The 16182-nt window shown below is 39.2% G+C and overlaps 1 long non-coding RNA gene across 1 annotated transcript in view; it reads right to left on the reverse strand.

Moving 5' to 3' along the window:
* LOC308068684 overlaps window positions 1–16182 on the reverse strand; it is a 42616-nt gene that overhangs the window by 9700 nt on the left and 16734 nt on the right. The window contains exon 1 of the long non-coding RNA XR_013930061.1: window positions 1–16182. This exon is cut by the window's right edge and continues 16734 nt beyond it. This is a non-coding gene — a long non-coding RNA (uncharacterized lncRNA).

Raw genomic sequence — 16182 nt, forward strand, 5'->3', positions numbered from 1 at the left:
CTGAGCTATGGGTATGCACTTGGGGTGAACCCTGAGATCCTGTCTTGTGGCCATCTCCTGGTATGCAGGGTGAGAACCGGGAGTTCCCAAGCCGACCTACAGCAGGGAGGGTACATGGAGAACATCTTGAAGATGGCAGAAGTTTCTTCACAAAAACTTGTTAGATCAATACCACTAGCTGGGAGGGAAACGCTTTGGACTGAGGTATTTGGAGGCAAGTCTGTAATGATTCTGGGCAGTCTTTGCAGCAAAAAGAAGAGCCACACCAGAGTCCAGAGAAAAGAAGGTATAAGTGATTTTTGAAGCTAAAACATAATTTCATTGAAAATAATATTATTTATTTATTTTTTTTAGCTACAGCACTCTTCATTTAGTTTATTTACGCTGTTTGCACTCACATATTTTGTAATGTTGGATTTCTCTGCTGCTTAATGTAAACACTGGGCAACGTCTCGGTTATTTTATCAAGAGTGTCATACTGAAAATGAACGTGTCAACATGAATAAACCTGGAAAAATTCAAAATAATTGGACAAGTAGCTTCTATTGCAGCCTCCAGTTGACTAAACTAATAGTAAGTGAGAATGCCATGATATAAATATTGAGACGCATGGTGCAGAAAACACATAAGAAGCTAAATGATGACTAGTTTATTTAATTATGGGAACCGAAGGAGGTGCAGCAAGCATTGCTTCTCACGTAGGCTTGTGGGCCTTGGTAGCGGACCAGTAATGTCTGTTGTTCTGTCTTTCCACGGGGCTGTGGGGGAGGTGCATTCCCGAGGTGGGGTTGTATCCCGGGTACCTTTGGCACTGCCTGATCAGAGAAGGCTCAACTAGCACCCAGCACCTTCGGTCTGGTTTTGCAAGGAGAACACACTTTCCAACAGTTTATTTCTATTTTCTGGTTTTCTATTTCTGGCGTGTTTTACCCATCACTGTAATGCTCAAGGACTTCAAAGCACAAAAACTTCGCACCATTTTATGCTTTCTAACCTTAACAACAATGCCACTTCCTTACAAAGGAAGGTACAGAATTAATCATATCGGTGACCTTTAACTACAGCGTCTGTAACATCCCTGGTACCATGGCCCATGGTGCTGTGAGCATCAGTGGAGAATTAATGAAAATCTGACATCAAATTACAACAGTGAAATAAAACCTGGCTCCAGAAAAAGGAAAATGGAGCGATGTTGACTGAAACAGCTCCTATGACTTGTGACAGGCCTTGGCCATAATCCACCACCTAAACCCATATGTGTGTCCACAGAGTTTAATGCTGGTAAGACAAAATACAAACCCCAGCCTGCAGAATCCAAAAGAACAAATAGGGTAAGTTAAATAAGAGGCTACTTCTGCCTTTCCCCCCAGGGGCTGTTGGTAAAAAAGCACTGGAGTCATTTGGAACTTCTACTGGAGAGCAAAACCAGTCCTGAGCAGCTCACAGCCTGAGAAGAGCATCTCAAAAACTATCTGCAGCTACCAAGGCTGTCATTAAAAGGACTCCTTCAACCTGTCAAGTTTACAAAAAAACAGGACATAGGAACAAACTTCCAACAGATGTAGCTGTCATTTAAGATTAAAGCAAAGAGCTGGTGGTACAAAACCTTACGATGTGTGCAATCACGCTTATTTCTACCAAAGCAAAAGTAGCAATGTCTCTTAAAATATTGCAGTTAAAAATAAAAGAACAAAGTGCACTAACAGGAAATAAATCGAGACACTGAGTAGAAGAGCTCCACAATGTGTCCACACACGCATCCTATAAGCACCTCAAAGCCCTGTCCTCAAGGACCAATAATCCCTCCAAGAAATCATTTACTTTCCTTTTCACAAAGCATGCTGAAACATGAAGTCCTAAATTCTCCTTCTGTCAAGAGGAACACATACCTGCTCTAAAAGTGAGAGAAATGGGGAACAGGAATGGTTAACACACCCCGTGGCATTATGTGGTGTCGAGCCTGGGCAGAAGGAGAGCTGCTGGAGTCCCTGGCCCGGGATCAAGTGCTTGGAAAAGAAGCAGAGAAGATAGTTGTTTTAGGAAAATAGCCCCGTTTCAAACCCATTCAAGCAGCCATCCTACCTAACAAAAATTAGTCATGCTTCCAAAACTAAGCCTTCTGCTCACCTGGAAATAAAGCATTCTTCCCATATGAATCTGCACCATGTCCAAACACCACACATATCAAAGGAGTAAATGGTACATCACCGGGGCCGCCTTCAGCTTCTCAAAACCAGAGAGGGTTGGTGAATAGGCTGTTGCACACACAAAGTGGGCATAATTGCTTTCAGGTGAAAGAAGCTTATGGTCATATCCAAAATTCACTTGTAATCAAGTAGAAGCAAGCCATCTATACATAGAGGGGGAAAAAAAAAACCAAACAAAAATCTTCATGGAAATGTATCTACACTCTTGGGTATTTTCCTTAACTAATAAAGAAGAAAACAATAACTTTTTGGTTGCATTTGTATTTCAGAAATTATCTCTTTCCTCTTCTACATACGTGGCTTTAAACCATCCTTTGTTGTTTTACCTAATACCTAAATTAGATTGTTTTACCTAATACCTTAACACTTGCATACAAAGGGTATAATTTTCAAATTACTGCTTCTGCCACACACATTAGAATTCCTTCCCGAGTGAGTGAAATTCTAATTTTTAAGAGCCTATCCCATCATCTGTATTTTAAAAACCACCTTGGCTAATCACTGACAAGCTGCACAGTACAAGAAATCAGTTGAGTGCATACTTTTAAAAAGTACTACACAATCAAACCATTTAAACAAGCATTTTATATGTCTTAGGACAAAACCAAACCTCTGTCAATAAAATTACAGGACATATCACAAACTACAGCGGATGCTTTATTGAATTCTTTAACTATATTACTCTATTAGCATCGGTTTGTGTCACTGTAACACTTCAGGTGAAACTTTCTTAAATGAACACCAGATAAAAGGATAGACCTGTTGCAGCAACAGATTTACTGTTATGGATTTAAGAGGTCTCCACTGTATTCACATTACTTTATTACCATTTAGCACATTCTAATTAAAAATAAAAAGACTTCTTCCCTTTGCCTTCTTCCCTTGTGCATTTTGAAATGATTTAATTCTAAAGAGAAAGAGCAAATGACAGATCAAAAGAAAATGTTAGACTATAAATTACCTGCTTCTCTGGACGTATGGACTATTCATTAAGTATGAGGTTGAATGCTAGTTAAATTCCTTGCCTGTCAGATATGCTAATTCACCCAAGCCATTTTACACATCATGTAAGACATTCCCATGCCATGATTTAGGGAACTGCTTCTCAGACAGAAGCTCCAGTTCCTAGAGGCTCTCCAGCCACACCTATGCTGGAACAGCAAAGTCTGGCTCTGCTTACTGGGCAGGGGTCACCTCTGCTTTTACCTGCAAAGAACGGAGCCAAGGGCTTTGCTGGGGGGCCCTGTGCCCGGGCAGGTGCAGACGGGCTGTCCCTACAGGTGTGCCAGCACCAGGACCACCTCAGGCTGCACCAAACACAAAGTCCTGCTCTCAGACAGCAAAGCATCCTTCCTGTGAGCCTGTCCTTGGGGAATGGCTCATGGGAAGAGAGGTGCAACAAAGGCATCTAAAGCACATCTGCCAGGGCTACAGCCAGGAGCCGGGACAGCCAACTGAGCCTAGATCCCATCGACATGTGTGTAGCATCAGGGAGGCAAGCTCTGGCAGGGGTCTGCTCTACCATTGCTATTAAAAACTTGAAATAACTTCATTAGCATTGGATCACATCCAAGAAGGTAAGCAATCTCAGCAGGGAAGATAGCCAAAAAAATTGCTAGGAGTAGAAATGAGAGGGGTACGGATTTGTCTTTCTCTTGGGAAGACTCAAGTCTACCTGTAGGGAAGTGGCACTAGTCAGATGCTGGACAACCCCATCTCCAAAAGTGTCCAAACCTTTACTGCCAGCCTGTGCCAGCAGTGTTTGTGTTTTATACTGGTAAGGCAGGGAAACTGCATGCAAACAGAAACAGGGCTGCATAAAAACCTGCTTTGCTGGCAGCTTAGAAGTAAGTTAATGGGAGAGTGGGTAACCCCTGCCTTTTGGTACCTTGGGAATGGTTTGAGGTTAAAAATAAACACAGAGCTTTGCTGGACATACAAAGCTGCAAAGTACCTCCATTAATGCTACATTTTATCATTTAATTTTAAAAAGCCCCACAGAACTTGCAATATTTATGCAAAATTTGCAGTATGGTAAAATTGTCGTTATTCATGGATCAGAGTCCTGAATGCTTGTTGCTGGATTTTTATTATTTTTTTTTAAATGTTGATGATTTAAAAATAAGAAGCCAATTTGCACTGGATAGATCCTAGCAAATCCCTGCCAGGATCAGCTCAGCCTTCTCAGCGGAGTGGAGTGAATGCAATTTAGCATTCCCCAGCCATCCTTAGCACTTCCCAGGCTTCTTTTCATCAGAGACTTGCCAAAGCATTTTGAACTGCTTGCTTTTTTCTGACTTAGATAAACATCCTGTAGGAAATTAGATTAATACTAGTTCACAATGGAAAACATTTATGACCCTGCTTCATTATTACTACTTGGATCATCATTCACATCATGAATAAAGATGTGGGGTATTGGTCCTGAAAATACATTATGCTGCTAAAAGGCTGCGTTGTTTAAAGCTACCTTTGCCTTGCTGGAAGGGAATAGGTGGTGCTGAGGCAGGCTGACTCAAAAAGCTGTTGCTTTTGTCAAAGGGAGCCACTACAGTGAACTTCCAAAAAGCAAACAACCTCTCCAAAAGGTGCACGAGCTGGCACTGGTGTCTGAGCAGGTCTGCTGTGTCCCTTGGGTTGCTGGTGTGGAGCTGGCTTCAGCCAGGCATGCTTCACTTAACAAGGAGCAGGGGATGAGTGAACGCAATTAAGGATGTAAGATCAGGGCCAAAGGCAATCTCACTCCTCACCCTCTCTCTGGAAGTGCCAGCACTGAGTGGCACTGGCTAAGAAATGGGGGACATTGCCTCGGACTAGAAAATTTTGCTTTCAGGTCCTTTATAGCATACCTGAGTCTCAGGTTAAAATTTTCCCCAGCCTTTAGATAAGGACGGATTAAGAAAGCTGATGTTTAATCACAGGTTGACATTGCACTGCAGCATGGGTTTTGCTGGGTAAGTTTCCAAACTGAGGAGCACACAATGAAAATTTATTTGGGGTAGGAAGTTTGCCAAGAGGAAATTCACTTCTCTGATAGAAGAGAAATTGTCTGTGTATGTCGAACCACTTCAGTCATTTGGGATATACTGAAGAACAGGACATCCAGTTTTAACTGGATATGCATGTCAGAGAGTAGATTTTAATTATTATGCAGAAATTTGGTTATAGACACTGGGGTTCTCACCGTCATTTTTATGAAAAGCACCACTGATGAACGATGTGGCAGGAGTCACCAGGCAATTTTGTTAATGACAGTCTTAAAGGTTGTGTTAGGTTTGTTTTGTTTTGTTTTTTCTGAGAGAAGGCAGAGCAGAATTTTTGCCTGCAAAAAACAGACAAAAATTGTTCTTTGTTCTCCTAAAGAGCTGTCCTTTGAGAGGAATTGTCAGATAGTGGAGAATTTGTCCTTTCATTTTATTCTCCATCTTTCAAAGCAGTTCCCAGGATAGCATAGCTTTCTGGGAACTGAACCATGGTACATGGGTTAAAGTTTTCAGAAGAATGGATTATGGATTGCCTGCATATGACTTTTTCCTATTACCAGATTTATGTGTATATGTACAAAGTAAGTTAAACTCAGACTATAGTCAGACTCTGCTTCACTGATTTCTCCTCCCCGAGAGCTACTCTTGGAGCCTCTAAGGGCAATTCCAGCCCTCAGATGTACATAACTTATTAGAATGACATTGAAAATCTGGCCAATTAGTGAAAGCATAAATCTGAATTTAAATCTCCACTTCTGAAGATTTTTGGTTACTGGCACTGATTGTGTTTGCTCTTGCTTTATCATACCCTGAGAAGGAAATCGTGCAGTGGGTTTGCATGGATTTATTTGTACATAATTATTATTGTGTCTCATTGGCAGCGGGTACAGAAGATTTACAGTGGTTGGAAAGATGAGGGGAGGAGCTCACAGTTCATACTTCAGTAGGCAGAGCTGCTAAACTTAAAATGCAAGCTACGTACCCGTAAACATGAAATATGAGGATGAAGAAGTGATTTAAATTTATGAATAGAGAATAATGTTCTCCCGCTCTAAAACTCTCTTACCAGTTGCTGTAGCTAATGATGGAATGGTTTGTGAATTTACTTTGTGACTAAAATACAGATTTAACCAATTCTGAGCTTTTAGAACATCAGAGTTGGATGGCACGCAATAAGATGTAATTGTCAATTATCGCAATATATCCATAAAGACAGAGTCATTAAACAGCAGTGAAACTGCAGATGGTTTGAAAGGTATCTAAACGTTTCTAAATTTAGCCCAATTAAAATAATAGACCAGTGTAAAAAACAGTGCTTTAAGCAGTCTGGAGGGGAAAAAAACGAGACTAGTGATGTAGTAGTCTGTGTTCTAAATAAAGCTCTAAAGATTCAGAGACAAGAGACCTTAATTGAAGTCCATTAAAATCAATAGAGGAATAAAAAACAGACAGAAATAGAACAGGAAGGAAAACACACCAAGGGAGTTTCAAAGTACTGATTGTGCCATGAGAATTTCAAAATACTGAATGCCCACCTGTAATTCCTACTGAATTAACAAAAGCTATTGATAATCAAGAACTCAGGAAATCTTGGAAATCTGTCTGCTACTGAGTTTTGGCAGGAAGCCCCGCCCTAAGACATTATTCCATCGACCTCGCTCAGCCTGTGATTTCATCCCTGTCCCTCTGTTTTTCTTTTTTACAAGGTGCGGACTATAAATAAGTCATAATGCTGCATCACTCTCTTTCTGCAGTGCAAAATTCTTCGATCTGCTGCATTTGCTTCATCTGAAAGGGCAGAAAAAAAGTATTTATGTCTATCCTTAGGCTTGCAACTAAGCACCCTGCGAGCACCCAATATCCCTGAAAATATCGCTGTCATTCAGAGAATGCTTGTTTCCAGCCTGTCCTTCTGTTCCTCGTGGCTATGAGGATCCTGAGGAGCCTCGCTGGGGTACGGGAAATATATAACAGCAGTACTAACCTTTGTGTTCTGAATCCATGAGCCAGGCTTCAACAGCAAAAGATTTCCTTTCATTTGTGTTTTCCATCTGCTTTTTCAGCTTCAAGTGTAATTTTCAAGATTTTCTTCCCATCTATGAAGAATGCCATTTTTCCCATTCAGGGGAATCTCTCTAATAAAGATCACGATTCTAAGTGCTGAAGCTTTAAGGAAACATTAAGTAGCATGAGATTTATACAATATAATTAAATGCATTTTTATTGGTATATGTTAGAGAAAATTTTCCCTTATTTGCCTGACTCTTCTCCCTATCTAAATAACATAAAACAACAACAACAAAAAAAATCTACAGCATCCCCACATAGTAATCATCTGCATTTACAGTGCTCTGATACCCAGTTGACCCATTAGTGATTATCACTACAGCCAGATAGTGCTTCTTTCAAGAAGAACATCATATTTGATCATAAACTGCGGAGTACATATAATTTAAATATGCTACATTGGCCAGATTAACCAGTCCTTCCTCCTACAATGTAAGTAGTCTCATTTATTTCAGTATAGCATGGAATTAAGTTAAGAAAAAAATAAAAGAGAGAATGGGCCAGTTTAATAGCCAGGAGGTTGCACCAGCCTGCACCACCCTTTCTGCTTCACTCAAGGCAGGCTGCTGTGATAATTTTAACTCTGCCCGGTCAACGATGATGCAAAATGTGGGCCAAATGCTGTACACCTTGTTCACGCCAGCAGTCCCGCTGAACGCCAGCGTTTATAGCCACTTCTGCACTCCATCAGCCGGATGCCATGAAATGGAGTAGGATAGCCCATTAATTTCTTTTAGTGCAGGACTGGCAAACCGATGAGTGCACCGATTGATGTGCTGAATAGGGGGCTGGGAGGTTAGAAATGCACCTGATACTGAATCTTTTCAAAACAGCTCCAGTGAAAACCATCATTAATCAATAAACAGCAAAATGTACTTTTCAGAGGAATATTTTCCAACAAGAAATCAGCCACTAAAATGGCCGTCATTGGTAACATAGAAAAAGCTGGAAGTTTTCCCATTTCAAGTGAGATGTTTGCATAAATTAGCTAATAAACAAAAGAAACAAGATTATTTGGCAGCCACCCTTAAAAAAGATTTTAGGCTCATCAAGCGAAGAGATGATGTGTTACTGAGACTATGAGTGCATCTCTGGCTCAGAATTTCCTTTGCTTTTATATGATAGACTAATTAATTCCCATTTATGTTTAAGTAAATGATTCTTTGCAGCGTTCACTAAGTTCTTATAGGGTAAACATAAACAAAATTTATAGATAACTCTAAACCCAAGTCCTTGGGCTGCTGAGAGGACTGTCTTGAGATTTCAGCCTTCAATTTCTAACTTCTTAAAAAGTCCACAGTAAGTAATGATGCTCAGTATATCAGCCTGATACTGCCTCTGCACATTAGTGCTGGTTAGATGATGTCCATAACTCTTGCAATGCTGAAACCCACAGTAAAAACAAGTACCATCATGAGGCTTTTCTTCCTCAATAAAAATGTTTCCTTAAGTGAAGACCTATAAGCCTATATCAAAAGAACTTGTCTAACTAAATAGCCATTTGCTCAGCACACTTTGGGGAGCAGAAAGGAGCAGAAAGGCACAAGTTTCAGTGGTCTGAGCTGGTCCTCTGGCTTGCTTTTCTCACCCCAATCATGGGAGACATTTGCTAAATTGACACGGGCACTTGTACCCGCGTGGCAGCCTGACGAAGCAATCTGGCATTCCAAAATGCCAACAGGACTGAAGTTCACCTTAGAATCATTCTTGTAAATGCTCAGGTTTTCAGTTCCTAAAATGCTAAAGATTAAAGGAAATCTTTAGGCAAGGACATACAAAATATTTATTAAACAAACCCCATGATTATTCAACTTTGCAACTACAATTGGCTAGTAATTGCATACTGCCCTTGCCTTGGGCCAGTATTGGTGTGAGTAAAGTGAGCGTGCATGTGACTAATGCGCACTGCACCGGTGTAAGAAATCTGCTTAAGAAACAAAACTAGGCAGGTGTTGAAAAGAAACAAGCAGACAAACAAAACTGCATTTTCATTTAGAAAAGGAATTTTAAAAAGGAAATGGGAAACAGGTTCTGAAAGAACATTTGTTCTTAGCAGATAGGCAGGCATTTTGAGAGAATATCCAGAGTACAAGGGCATTAAAATAGAAATGGAGCAATTTAATGAAAAGAACAAAACATTTCAAGAGCCCTGGAGTACATGTTTTACATAATGAAGAAAGAAAAAGGAGGAAAAGAATGATTTTTAAATACAGTTTTCAGTAGTAACTATCTTCAAGTCTCTAATCAAAAAACAAAGCCTTTATGCAAAGCATAGCAATTACAACTATCAAATACCGTATGTGTTTGCTTTTTTCTTTCTTTCCTTTCCTTTCCTTTCTTTTGTTTTTTACCTTTCTTTCTTTCTTTCTTTCTTTCTTTCTTTCTTTCTTTCTTTCTTTCTTTCTTTCTTTCTTTCTTTCTTTCTTTCTTTCTTCTGTCTTACTTGGTTTCTTCTCTCTTGCATATACACATTATCTTTTTTTTAATAACTTTTCCAGTGCTTGTTCTTTTTTTTTTCAGTAAGTTATTTCTAGAAAACTTTAACAAATGTTTGAAGTGGAAGATGACATACTGAAAACATGCAAAAAAGCACTCTTCTTGTTGATTCCTTAAAGTCTGTAACACAACAACTTTCTAAAAGTGTGTTTTGAGTTTTGACTGTGAATAATTCTCTTTAGGGACTGATTAGGTAACATCACCGCAATGAAACAGTGTGCTTTCTTACCTAAACTATATTTTGTAGACACAAGGATGTCTTGCAGAGGGCTTTGGTACCAAAGGGCTTTGACATCAGAGTTCTGGTGACAAGACAAAATAGGAAATTATGTAGGTGAAAAATCAGCTATTTGTAGCTGGGCTCCATGTGCTGGGACTGCACACTCTGAAACAGGGTCTACGTTTGCATCACCCTCGACAGCAATGCCATTATATAGGAGATGTCTAATAATATAAATAAGCCCATATTCAACCACTTGGCAACAACGATCACAACCAATTGTTTCAACATCACACACAGTGTATAGCCCTACAGAAAAAGTCTGGGTAGCTTTAAATCGTTATTCCTTAGAGTGTTTTAGTTTGTTGCTTGGTCACTGTCATTATCTCTCTTTTTTTTTTTTTAAAAAAAAAGGTTTACATAATTTATCATTATAAACAGTTGGGAATGAACTGCCTACATCAGAAGAAAAGGGAAAAAAAAAGAAGAAAAAAAAGGGCAAATAAGGCAGAAATCATTGATTTCTTTGGTCCCCCAAACTTACTTAGAACACTAAAATCATAAAAACACAAGGAACTTTTATAAAAATGTTTATCACTGCCCGATTTGGTTAAGCAAAGCACAAACACAAGAAAAGTGGATGGAAGCAGAAAACCTGCTGTTGTGCAATGTACAGTATAATGAAACACAGACATATTTCACTTTTCTCTCTTTTCCATCCAATACCATCGTTTGTGAAATAAAACATCTTGCGAGACACATCTCAATGTCATGATACCAACCAGATTTTCTATAGAAGACAACCTGGGACACTGCAACGTCCTTACCTGAAAACAGTTCCTGTTTTCTGCTATTGCCAGGGCAGATGAGCTTTTTGATAGACGCAGTAGTTCCTAAGAACACCACTAATCTCGTTAACAATCTGAAGCCTCCAAATTTATTAATGCCCATTGACATAATTTTCTTTTCAAGTGAAACCTTAGTAATATTTTAAAAGGCTGATACACTGAGCTTTTAAAAAAACACTTCTGAGGACTAATTGTACTCTGTCCTGTCTGTAGCTAAGTCTTCCGAGCTGTTCATTTTCATGGAGATATGCATTAGAGAGAAAATTAAATGTTTTAGATTGAGCATGAAGATTGTTAGATTGCAAATAATAAACCAAATGTGAGTGCCTGAGTAAACTAAATTATTGGGATTTTCAGGCTCACCTACAAAAGTGTTTCTTTTATTACTAGTTCTATTGCTTCTAGTAATTCAGGATTTAACCAGAAAGAAAATAAATCCATTCATTGGGAAAAAAAAATCCTGTAGAATTAATTTAAAACAGAGCTTAAATGTTTTGGTTTTTTTTTTTCAGCAAGATACTTGGTATAATACATTTTTACTACAAAAGCATTGGTCCGTATCGGGGAAAGACTTTAAAAAATAATTATTATATTGCTTCAGTATTTCCTCAGGAGGCCTCCTCTTTTCCAGTTCTTTTATGATATATAAAGCCCCCAAAAGAGAATCACTTACGACAGAAAAAAATTAGAAGCCATTTTCTTTCAGCTTCTGTGGACTATGCTTTAAGTACGAGTTGCCTCTATTTTTCACCCAGGAACCATTTTCACTCCGTTATCAATACTGACAATTTTACTGGTTTAGGAAAGATATGATTGGTTTTGACAGGTCATTGCAAGGGGTGCACCAAATTGTGCGCAGCTCCCAGGCTCTCTGCTCTCATTCCCGTCCCAGAACATTAAATCTCCGCTTTTCTAGCAGGTCAGATGCCATCGTCTTCTCCCAAGGAGATCAATTTCCTCGATGCCAGTAAATGAACGAATGAAGACACTGCTGTGTCAAAAATCATTGTTGGATACCAGTAGTTCACACTAACAAGAGGAAAGAAGCCAGTGAGTGATTCCTACGGTTAACCTTCACACATACACAGATGGGCCTGAGCAAAAGAAAATGCCATGTAGAGCAAAGCCGTAAAGGCAATATCAGAAAGACAAATGTTCCTGATGGAAAATGATCTCTCACCACCAGGTCGTTGGTTCAAACCCATTCAAAAACTGCAAGAAAGAGAAAGGTTAAAGGATTGAAGTTACTGAGAGACCAAGGCTTTAAAAGAGTTTCCCTGTCCTCTCTGTGTACTTAAAAAAGAAAAGATAAATAAGCCGCAATACCTAAGAGTACCTGGTTAAAATGTCAATGAAACATCAAGAATATCCTTTTAAAACTACAGTAAAAGAGAGTTAATACATTTCTCATATTCTCAGGTAACCACTTCTACTGATAAATATGGCCACATTATCACAGAAAATAAGGGAGACAGAAGCTGAGTGGGAAAATGAATACTGCTCAGAGTAACAATAATATGTAGAAAGTGGGGCTAATAATAAATAAAAATAAGATGTGATACCGATGCATGCTTCAGAAGATGACCTGAGAATTGAATAGAGAGGGGAGCGGTAGATGTAAATCAAAGATATAAAAATAATATATACTGCAAGGTCACCCGGCCAGCACATCAATTGCTCCTCACACTTGAGCACCCTCGCTGAAACATCCAAACCCCATTGGCACTGAGGCTGGAGTAGGGAAGACTACTAGAGACTGTCTAGGAAAAGTATTAGTCTGAGAAATATTAAAGCCTTTTGGATACACCACTGAGAATATGCATGAAAAAAAAACCTGCACAGGTACCCGCTCAGAATGCTTTCTTTAGAGGAAATCCCAGGAATTAAAATATCGTGCTTTTCAGGCTCTTTCTCTGCTACCCATTCAGTGTTAACACTATCTGCAGCATTCAAAATATCTTTACTTGTGCAGTAGGTTATAATATTGTATTTTCAAAAGACTGGGGCTGCTACATTTTCTGTAGTGCTGTGACTGCCTTTTAGTAAAAGTATTATGGAAGCATCTTTATTATCTCAGAGAAATATTCAGTATGTTCTAGGCTCGCATAACCTGGGTGACGTCTATAAACTGCGCCAGTGTGAGTGGCACAGGTCATGGCACATATCTTAAGAAAGAAATAAAGTGACTAATTATACTTAAATAGCTGAGTCTACATGACTGGGAAGCAGGAACCCTACTGACTTTTGTTTTGGTGCTTTTGGAAATTCTGCCTTTTATGGCATTTATAAATGTTGCCACTTAATTGTTTGGAAGAGGAATGAGAAAGAATAAACTTCACGTCAGATGTTAGTTAACTGATTAATGTCCTTCTGGAAGACATGAAGTTGGTAGAAAATTAAGTTGACATAGGGACCTGTGCGTAACAATACCTGCCCAGCTTTTTTCTTTTCCTAATGTTAAATAATACGTGTTCCCCGCATGCAGTAATCTATTCCACTATTCACCATGTTGAAAAATATTAATTTATACCTCTTTTTTCCATTAGAATGAGATTTTAGTGTTGAATCTTGAGGTTTGATGCATGGCTTATTGGATGGCTGGCAAAACCCCGCAGGATAACGAGCATTCACAAGTATGAGGAAGCAGAACCGAGCTTTCTAGGCAGTGCGGTGAGTGTTGTGCCCTGATGAATGCATTTTCTTGTCTGCATGCAAAAACTACTGCACCATTTTCTCACGCTGAGTTTCTGTTAGAATTCAGGAGCAAATGCGGAAAAGTCATTGACAAGTTTCTCCCAGCACAGAAAGTTAATTTAATTTGCTAGTAGACTGGTTTTCATGCAACAGCACCATGACATCTGACATGGTATACTTTCTTCTGCAAATTAAACTGTTTTTACCAACTCTTACACAACAATTTGCTTCACTCTCCTTAATGGTCGAGTTGCCAAACGAGATAAAGGAAAATACTCTCATATCCCTTTAAAACATCTGGGAATAATTAACCTCTAAAATAAACTTTTGCTCTACTTTTGGAGGAATCATTAAGTAATAATGGAAACAATAGACTTCTTAATTAAAACTTCACTGGGGAGGCAATTCTGGTATTTGCTGATCTTGTCAGATGCCTTGACAGCATTTCCCAGTTTTGCTGGCATTTTACTATTTTTTCTGCCTGACCTTCACTGACCTCTAGCTTTATTTTGGGAGTCTTGATGTTGTGTTGACAAAGATGTTCCCAGTAAACTGAGTTTTTGTCTCACTTGCAGATGTTTTCTGGCTGCCAGTGTCACCTTGTGCTCTCCAAGTGCATGTTGCTCACTGCTTTTCTTATCTCAAAGTGGCAGATCAGGGAGCAGAAAGGGAAACATCCAGCCTTTAGATTTTGCTTTGGGCATTGTCTCTCCGCTTGTATTTTCTCAGGCACCACCTGAGGTCCTGAGTTCTCCAGGAGCAAGCCAGATTTTTGAAGGCATTTCCACTCTGTTTCAAAGGAATGGTCCCTTGAAATCTGGACCACCATTACTGACCACCTTACCCTCTGTTCAGGGACTGGCAGGTACAAAACAGTGCTTTGAGGGAATCAACCTATGAAGGATGTGCTGGGAAAAGGACCAGTAGAAGAAACACCAACATCAGCAACTCTAGATTTTGTCTCCTTTTGAATAGTCTGTACAAGAACATGGGAAAAGTAGAGTGAAAAGTAGAGAAAAGAGGTGGAGCAGTATGTTGACATGTCAGAGCAATGGAGCATGATGAGTTTATGAAGGCTGTGTTAGACAAGTGTAATGCTTGAAATGCAGGAAAGAAAGCTGCTGGAGAACATCACAAAAAGAGTGGTCCAAGCTGGGCCTTCTATATTTAGAACTTCTATATTTAGAAGTTAGTGAGGGTGGAAAGACATTGATAGGTTACCAATGCCTCAAAGAGAAAACTAGATACCAGGAGCCGAAACAAGAGCAGCTCACACATACTCCCCAAAGGGAAAATAAAGAGAACTTGCCTTCCACAGGGCACTGGGACAGCAGAAAGACAAATCTGTGCCAGACCATGTCACGTTCCCACCATCTGCAAAGGAACAATGATAAAGGCAATAAATACAAGTATCTGTTAGTGGCTTAGCTCTCCTGAAAATGCTACTGCTGATTTTTTCAAGTCTGGTAGGCAAGTTCAGAGGCAAAGTCAGAAACAAAGGAGGCAACTCAGGTGTGGTACAACTAGATCTTCATCCCCTATCCAAGAAAAAAATATAAGACAAAACCTTATAAACTCCAGGTGGGGAAGCTGCAGCCTTGGTTAGACAGGTAGATCAGGTTGCCATCATAAAAGGATCTTAGGAAATGGCTAAAAAGTGTATCTTGAGATTTTTATGAAAAGTGAGTTATACATAATCAATAATTGTCTGGATGTGCTTGGCTGTGAAAAATACGAAGGAAACAACTGTTCACCATATTACAAAACCTAGTTTCTTAAAATCAATGTATACTTACTGTTCTATCTTCTTCATGCAACTATCGAAAAATTTCAGTTCCAACTTGTCCTTTGCACCTACAGTAAAAATTAAAAATAAACTTGTGTTATCGTCTTCTACCACCTGTTTAAAGAATGACATTTGATTTTTATATAATAAATAAAAATCCATAAATAATATATCTGGAGTTTTAAAATTTCATTTAAGAAAAAAATATTTTTTTACTAGGAAATCACAGTTTTCAAGCACCAGGGCCTTTAATTTCTGACCAGGTGGTATTAATGGGAATCACATTGGATTCCTGCCAGACATTACATGAAAAATATGGTCCTAAGTGTCTTCATTAAAATTATGAAAACAGTGCAGTTCAGCTAAATCTAAAAAACTTACCCCTAAGTAATTTTGCCATGACTCTCCATTACAGTGCATTGGTTTAAAGCACACATTGAACCCAGGCCAAATCAATATTTGATTTAAAAAGGGAGAACGGTGAGTTTTGTAAAACTCTAGAGGTGTCAGCATCTGTACACGTCTGTTTTCCAATAACCATGCATTGCAATAACAGAATTTCTACCCTCAGCTGTCACTGGGAAAACATTTGGTTGGCATTTTCTGCAGGCACAAAAACAAGCCCGATGAAGAATGCCTTAACATAAAGCCTGCAAATCCAGCTGAGGCCCACAACTGTATGAGGGTCATTTGAAAAGCAGAATAAATAAGTGACCATCTTCTGACTCTGACCAGTTTGTTTCTTAACTCACATAATTTGAGAAGTGCCAAGTTTTCTTTTCCAAATCTCCCATCATCAAAAGTGTACCTAGCAGTGTCTGACCTAATCCTCCCACAAGTGGATTTCCACTGAGTTTAGCGAAATGTTCGATGCTCCCTA

The sequence above is a fragment of the Falco punctatus genome, assembly GCF_963210335.1.
Source record: "Falco punctatus genome assembly, chromosome: 8".
Taxonomy (NCBI): domain Eukaryota; kingdom Metazoa; phylum Chordata; class Aves; order Falconiformes; family Falconidae; genus Falco; species Falco punctatus.